Genomic DNA, 8,396 nt, shown 5'->3' with positions numbered 1-8,396 from the left:
GGATGAAAATTAACGGCTCACTGATTCGAAACATCATTCAGTGAAGAAATAGGGACATTCATCACTTTTAAACCTTAATCCCAAAGAGCTCTTACTGAAATCAATGTGTGTTTAAATAAAAAGTCTTCACACAGCTCAAGGACTCAAGGTCCTTTGGTCATTACCTCCAATTCATGTTTGAACAAAGAGCTTGATTTAATTAAAGATTACTGTATGATGACTTTCATGAACATCTTGGATAGACAATGTGGCCTATGACTCATCCCTCTGATCCCTGTAATTAAAGGTGACATATCATGCAAAATTGACTTTTTAATGGTTCTCTACCTGAAATATGTGTCCCTGGCATGTCTACAAACCCCCCCGAGAATGAAAAAAATCCATTCTGCCCCGTTCTGATTTCTCCACCTTTCTGTAAATGTGTGATAGACTTTCGTGTTTTTGTTACATCACAACAATATCCGGTCTGTAACGTCAGTCAGAGCTCGGAGCTTGTTCAGCCCATAGACTGTATAAAATAATACTGAATCCCTCCTCCGTTTTTCATTCCCTGCACAAATGTGTGCTAACAAGGAGCTTAGGAGGGAGGCATGCTAGTTGTAGGCTGTCTTAATAAACACAAAGGTCGGTTTTACTCCCCACGTCTGCAGATTTGAAGATCTAGTGGATGTTTTTATTTTTCATGGAAAAGTGCTAGCGCTAGTTAACATAGCTACATGTTAGTAGCAAGCGGCAAACTCCGGTCTCAAACCATGAAGCCAATGCGGAAGTGTTATAAACTGCAATACATCGAAAATCCGCTTGAGGCTGGCTGCAGAAACACCGGAAACCACATAGATATGAATGGGAAAAAGACGATCTTTGCAGCATTAATAAACATGTTTACAGCCTGGTTCAAAAAACGGCTTGGCCCTACAACGCTAATCTCTCTAATGGCACACACTGTACGGGGGTGAATTTTTTTTCTAACGTGACGGTTCAGAAGATATTAAGATTACGAGTTTTGCCCAAATAAGGACATGACTGACGTGACTCCCGGTCGGGAACACACAGCTATTGGCTAAGAGACTCACACTACGTCACACTCTGCCTGGTTGAGTTCCGCATTACCAATATGGCTCCTGCCGTCGATTTGCTTCAAAACAGCTCTCAGGAACAGATGGGTGACGTCACGGATACTACGTCCATATTTTATACAGTCTATGGTTAGTAGCTGTAGCTGTGTACCAAAACACACGTCGACATACTGACAAATAAAACAACAAGAAACACTAAATTTGTGACCAATCCTTCATAAAAGGTCTTGCTGTCTTTCTGGTAGGGGTTGGTTTTACTCCCCACGTCTGCAGATTTGAAGATCTAGTGGATGATTTTTATTTATCATGGATAAATGCTAACGCTAGTTATCATAGCCACATAGCTACATATTCGAAGCTGTGTACCAAGACACACGTCGACATACTGACAAATAAAACGACAAGAAACACTAAATCTGTGACCAATGGTTCAGAAAGGTCCTGCTGCAGGCGCCTCTCCGTCAGGATCAGATTCTGGATCAGATTCAGAGGGTAGAAGTAACTCGGGTCTGTGAGCAGCCATGTATATTCAGCCATCATGTAAACATTAGATCAACGTGCTGGAGAGCTGAGGCCACATCCGCTCCCTGAGGGGGCGTGGTCAGAGAGAAAACAGAGTGTTCTGAGGAGGGCTGAAGAAGAGGGTTCTTCAGGCAGACCAAAATCTGATTTCAAAGTGTTTTTTTGAGCATAAACTTTAAAGACATGTTTTGGGGACCTCTTAGACCAATATATATTGATGGAAAAAGCGTGATATGTCACCTTTAAGAACTGTTTGCAGCATCACATTTAGAAGTCGAAAGCGGGACTCCCACCAGATCCGTGTCCGGTCCGTCTCCGGTCCGCTGCAGTCCGTCTCCGTGGTCTCTCGTCCGTCAACACCCACCGGTTGCGTTTTAGGAACACAGCACGGAGCAGGACCGCTGGACAGCTGGAGTCACGCACTGAAAAAACTGATTTTGAGCCCTAGTATTTGTTACATATATTTTAATCTATCTTATTTGATTGATTTAAATGTGTTATTGAACCATGCTTATCTTTTTGATTCATTTCTAAATGTATTACCCCTGTGTAAAAGAAGCTAATTTAAATAACGTGAAGGTGATGTAAAAAAAATATATACTATCAACTTTTCACATCCTGCCCAGTCTGGGCATGTGCAGAAAGAGTCCGCCATTTTATCGTCTTCGGGTGAGGGTTTTTCACCTCCCTGCGGATTTGCGCTAGCAGCTCGTTCAATGTTGTCTCTGTGGGCAACACTGGAAGCGTGGTGTGCTGCGGGACATGTTCATTGTCATTTGAATTGAATGAAAACTGGTGAGTCTTCACAATGATGGCAAGACACGCGCCGAAAATGTTAGGAATAGGAGGCTCACCTATTTTAACCGCTTGCGGAACACATTTTCACTGTGTTCAAAATACACAGTGAAAATGAATTGCGATGTGTCCTAAAAATCTCTGACAGCAATATTAGCATCTCTTCCTGTAGTAAAAGTCACCGGCATGGAGTGTAAAGTAGGTCAACACTTGCGGTATGCTTTTTAATAATAATAATAATAATACATTTTATTTAAAGGCGCCTTTCTCTGCACTCAAGGACACCGCACAGATAGAAATATATATATATACACAAATTCACATTAAAGGAAACAAAATCAGAGTCAGAAATGAAAACAATATAAACTAACAAGGGGTGAGAAAAAAATAGAAACAATAACAAAATGACAGAGCAATTGGAGTCAGACGGAGTAAGCGGTTTTGAACAGATATGTTTTGAGTTGTGATTTGAAATGGGGGAAAGAATCTGTGTTTCTGAGTTGAGGTGGTCATGAGTTCCAGAGACGGGGAGCAGAGCGGCTGAATGCTCGGCTCCCCATAGTGGTGAGACGGGCGGAGGGGACAGACAGGTGCATGGAGGAAGAGGATCTGAGGGAGCGGGAGGGAGTGGGAACATGGAGGAGGTTGGACAGATATGGGGGGGCGAGGTTGAACTGAATGCGGAACTGAACAGGGAGCCAGTGGAGCTGTTGGAGGACAGGAGTGATGTGGTGGATGGAGGGGGTTCGGGCAATGATCCGGGCAGCTGAATTCTGGACCAGTTGGAGTTTATGGAGGGATTTGTGAGGGAGGCCGAAGAGGAGAGAGTTGCAGTAGTCCAGACGGGAAGTGACAAGGCTGTGGACAAGGATGGCGGCAGTGTGGGGGGTGAGGGAGGGGCGGAGACGATTGATGTTACGAAGATGGAAGTAGGCAGTCCGGGTGATGTCATTGATGTGTGATTGAAAGGATAATGTGCTGTCAAGGATGACACCCAGACTCTTAACCTGGGTGGAGGGTGAGACGGAGGAGTTATCAATGGTGAGGGAGAAACTATTGGATTTGGATAGAGTGGATTTGGTGCCAATGAGGAGAACCTCGGTTTTATTACCGTTTCATTTAAGGAAATTTAGGGTGAACCAGGTTTTTATTTCAGAGATGCAATCAGTGAGGGAGGTGGGTGGGAGAGTGGACGAGGGGTTAGTGGTGAGGTAGAACTGGGTGTCATCTGCGTAACAGTGGAAGTGAATGTTGAATTTGCGGAAGATATTACCGAGGGGAAGGGGAGAGTAAAAGCCCGATCTGGAATTCTTACTCCCCTCGTTTGTACACAATACTCTTATTTTGAATTGTTTCCCAGGCCATTGTTGTATTTTTTGACCTCATTTGGCTCTGAAAGTACCGTTGCTTACTCAGTCAGTCACATACAGACCTATGTGTAGGGCTGACCCAGACTCAGCCAAAAACAGTAAGTTGCAAAAAAAAAGGGCAGAATGTTTCTAGTACCGTAGATAATCACGTTTCAGTATTTTGCAAAGAAAGAAAATACCTAATTTATGTGCTTTTCAATAACTGTTTTATTGACCATTTCCTAGCGTATCAGAATCTTTTTGGAAGCTTCGTATTTACTTTTAAAGAGTTATAATGTTGGAAATATGTATATTTCAGAAGCAGGTGATGTATTCCTAAAGACTGTTGCCATGGCGGCACATTTTGCATGCAGCGGCTTATCTCTCGTGACAAAAAACTGTGTTTTCGTATAAAAAAAACTGTGTTGTTGTGTCTCCTATCCTGTGAGTCACAGTGTTTTTTGTTTTTTATATGTATTCGTCGTGTGTACAAACTTAGTAAAAAGGTTAGAGCTGTGCAATGGTGTGCAGTCATGGGTCAGTAAGGTGAAGAGGAGGGGGCTCAGCACACATCCCTGGGGGGCCCCTGCATTCACTGTGATGGTGCTGGATCTGTTACTGCCAACTCGTACTGCCTGTGGTCTTCCGGTCAGGAAGGAAGACGGTTTTACACGTCCAAATAAATGGAAGCAGTCATGTCACTTCAGCCGTTTTTGCCCTCTAGGCTTCTGCGGTGGTCACGTGACTGAAAATTATGCAAATTATGTAAATCACGCCCTCATGGCCCCTCCCCTCCACGCCAAAACGGTGACAAAAAGTTGAAACTGAAAAAAAAAAAACATTGAAAAAAAAACTGCATTCAATAAAAGAAAAGCGTCATTGAAAAAAGAATGTCATTGAAAAAAAAGTGACATCAAATAAATATAATTTATTCAAAAACATATTAGAATGCAAAACAGTCTTAAAATGAAATAATGTAACATTTGATGTGTGTGATTTTAACTTCAGTGAAACGTTTTCAATGCCAAAACCTGATTTGATGCCGTTACAATTTGTGTTCGTACCACGTGTATTTATTTTTTAAAGTGAGACTGCAGCCCCATTCAAATGAATGGGGGAGACAGATTTTTTGACCTATACTGCAGCCAGCCACCAGGGGACAGATGCTTTGGTGGAAGCTTCACTTCCAGCCGAGCGAGATGCACACCTGGCACACACGCACTCTGCCCGTGAGAATAAACATCGACCTGGACCCGGTTATTGTTTTAGATTTGTGTTAGAGGTTGCAGACTCAGTTTAACATTTCTTTCAGTCGGGATAGATCTGAACAGGCGCGTGTCCTCTGCAGGTTACCGGTTATCGGAACGAAACAAAAGGACCAGACCGAAGTTCTCCCAACCTGAAGCCAACAGGAGCCGCCACGTTAGAGGAAACAGCGAGTCCACGTGGGAGACTCTGGAGAAGAGTGATCCCGTGAAACAAGACCAATTGTAGAGAGAAGTGGTGGGGAGAGAGAGGAGAGGAGTCAAGGAATGGTAGGCCCAACATGCATGTCTTTGAACACAATCCACTACCTTGAAGTTATTTGAAGTGGTGGTAGGCTTATTCTTATAGCCTACTGGTGTGGGCCCTTGAAGCTGTAAACACTGACCAATGAAATGGAGCTATCTAAGGAACTATGATCAAATGGTAAGACTGCATGTGTGTGTGGATGTCACGATTCCCGTGAATTTAATAACAATGTTTGATGCTAAATCTCTGATTTTTTTTTTAACTAACATTCCTTTATGTTTTAAAATCATGTATCAAAAACAGCCTGACACATAATATCACTGAATTGTGTATGGAAACATGGGAACTTCCGCCTGTTAGTGCCAGAAAACTAACTTTTGCTCCCAGCTCTGATTGTTACAAAGTTGGCCTTCATGGTATTGTAGCCTCTCAGGTGATTTGAATGGAAAAAAATAAGTAACTACGATTAGCGGTGGCCCTCAGGAGTTATAATATTTACAATTGTTCATCTGGCTTCAAGTCACAGCTACAGTCATCAATCCTACTCATCCTGAACTTTAGAAAACCAAGTTTTAACACATGCTGAGGCAGGTAGAGCTGTGGTAGCAGATGAAAATCCCTGGTCCAAGCGGTTTTGCAAATAATATATTTTATTAATGAATATGCTCAATTTGGAAATAGTGCCCTATTTGATGTTGCATTGAAAAAAAATGTAATGCTGTGGATAAAATTGCCTTGTGATGCAGTTTTTTTTTTGTTTTGTTAACATTTGTCATGTACCCCCTGCAGTATTCCCACGTACCCCTAGGGTTAAGCATGCCCCCATTTGAGAATCACTGTACTAGATAAAAGCATCATCACATGGGAGCAGTGGGAGAGGATTATTGTGACAGTGGAGGAGAAAACATATGCAAAATATCACAAGATCGAAAGAGTGGCAGGACGGCAGACCTTCTCAGTCTCCTGAACAAGAAGCTAGACGCCTTCACACGCCATCAGTTTAACTGGCTGCACCAGACCTGGCCCCTCAGAGAATTAAAACATGCTCTGCTTAGAGATGAACTGTGTGTTCATGTTGTTTTTTCTGACAATTATGGTTGCAAACTAAATCGCGAGATCCAGCCATTTCACTTTGGTAGCAGCCGGAAACAAGCCACCATCCACACCTATGTGGCATACACAGGTAATGACCCTCACACCTATGCCACCATCTCTGGCTGTCTTCGCCATGACGACTGTGCTGTGTGGGCACATTTAGAACCTGTTGTGAGAAATGCCATGACAAAATGTGAAACGCCGCCTTCCTACCTCCACATTATAAGTGATGGGCCTGAAACACAGTACAGGAACCAAAATTACTTTTACCTGCTTCAGTACTGTACCCTTTCTCTTGGGTTTCAAGAGTGTGACTTGGAACTTCAGTGAGAAAGCACAGGTGCACCTGATGGAGTTGGGGCAACTGTGAGGCGTCTTGCCGACACAGCAGTGCAGAGAGGAAAAGATTTTCAGACCCCTGAGGATGTTTATGACTTCCTGGTTAAACAGAAGTCTACCGTTAACTTCTACTGGATATCTGAGGAGGATGTTGAAAAGTTTGATGAAAAAGTTCCAGAGCTTGTGCCAGCTGATAAGGGCACCATGAAGCTGCATCTAGTCATTTCCACAGAGCCAGCCACAATTCTGTACAGAGTAGGGATGTACACAGGTCAATGACATGACATGCATGTGTTTGTGTCCGAGTTCATTATTCCTTATTAAAATAATTTGATCAATTCATGACATGTGTAACTATATTCTATAAAACCCATTTCGTTTAAAACTATTTTCATTTCATTCAAAATATATATATTATTTTGTGTTTTTGTATCTCAAAGCTTGAAACTGTCAGGCGGTGCAACTGTCCATGAAATTAATCAGACTTAGAAAACTATTACAAATGGTATTTTAATGATGATAAATTCAAAATATAATACTTTGGCATTATGTTATGGTTGAAACCCTTCAAATAAACCACATTTTAGAAATAACAATAGTTTAAAAATTATTGAGGTCATTTAAACATTTCTGTCCAGCAATTTGTATGTTCTCAAAAGTCAGGGTGGCACAACCGTAAACATGTGACTTTTATTTTGAAATGCAGTGGTAATAACAGATAACAGGATATTGCATCATTAAGAGGACCCCAACTGCCACTTTTGGCTGAGTGAAAAGGTTTGTAGATCTCTCTCAAATATTGATAAAAATAGCTAGTTTCAACTCATAGCTGGGCTACTACCATAGACTGTATAAAATATGGACGTAGTATCCGCGACGTCACCCATCTGTTCCTGAGAGCTGTTTTGAAGCAAATCGACGGCGGCAGCCATATTGGAAATGCGGAACTCAACCAGGCAACTCGTAATCTTAATATCTTCTGAACCGTCTCGTTAGAAAAAAATTCACCCTCCCGTACAGTGTGTGCCGATAGAGAGATTAGCTTCATAGAGCCAAACCGTTTTTTGAACCAGACTTTAAACATGTTTATTAATGCTGCAAAGATCGTCTTTTTCCCATTCATTTACCTTGTACTTCTGTTTCAGGTTTTCCCACTTCCTTTTCACCTTGGTGGGATCCATTTTGCCCACTAAGGAGCAGTCTTTCACAAACTCTCGACCAAAACAAAATAGGTTATACATATGTGTACGCACGTGCACACACACATATACACAGACACACACACACACACACATACACATATTATGTACATGCATATGTATATATATAAAGACATGTATGTATGTATAAGATAAGATAAGATAGTCCTGTACTCGTCCCACAACGGGGAAATTCAAGTGTCACAGTAGCAAAGTAGACAGTGCAAAAAAATTCAACGTATTTTCCTCAGAAAACTGCACACTAAGACATAGTAACGCAACATTTAGTGGAAAACAAATAAAAAGCAAAAATAATTTAACAATATATATGACGCTTTAATGTGACCCTCTCAACTAGTTACAAATGTTAGCTAGCATTTATGAAGCTAACCTGTTCTCAGGTCAGTTTGACTATCCGAGACAGTGTTACGTGTACGAGGCAGAAACTGTCCTCAGGTCAGTTTGACTAGACGAGGCAGTGCTACGTGTACGAGGCAGAAACAGTCCTC

This window comes from Notolabrus celidotus, chromosome 12 (assembly GCF_009762535.1).
Source record: "Notolabrus celidotus isolate fNotCel1 chromosome 12, fNotCel1.pri, whole genome shotgun sequence".
NCBI classification, from domain to species: domain Eukaryota; kingdom Metazoa; phylum Chordata; class Actinopteri; order Labriformes; family Labridae; genus Notolabrus; species Notolabrus celidotus.
This window is presented reverse-complemented; position numbering follows the sequence as displayed.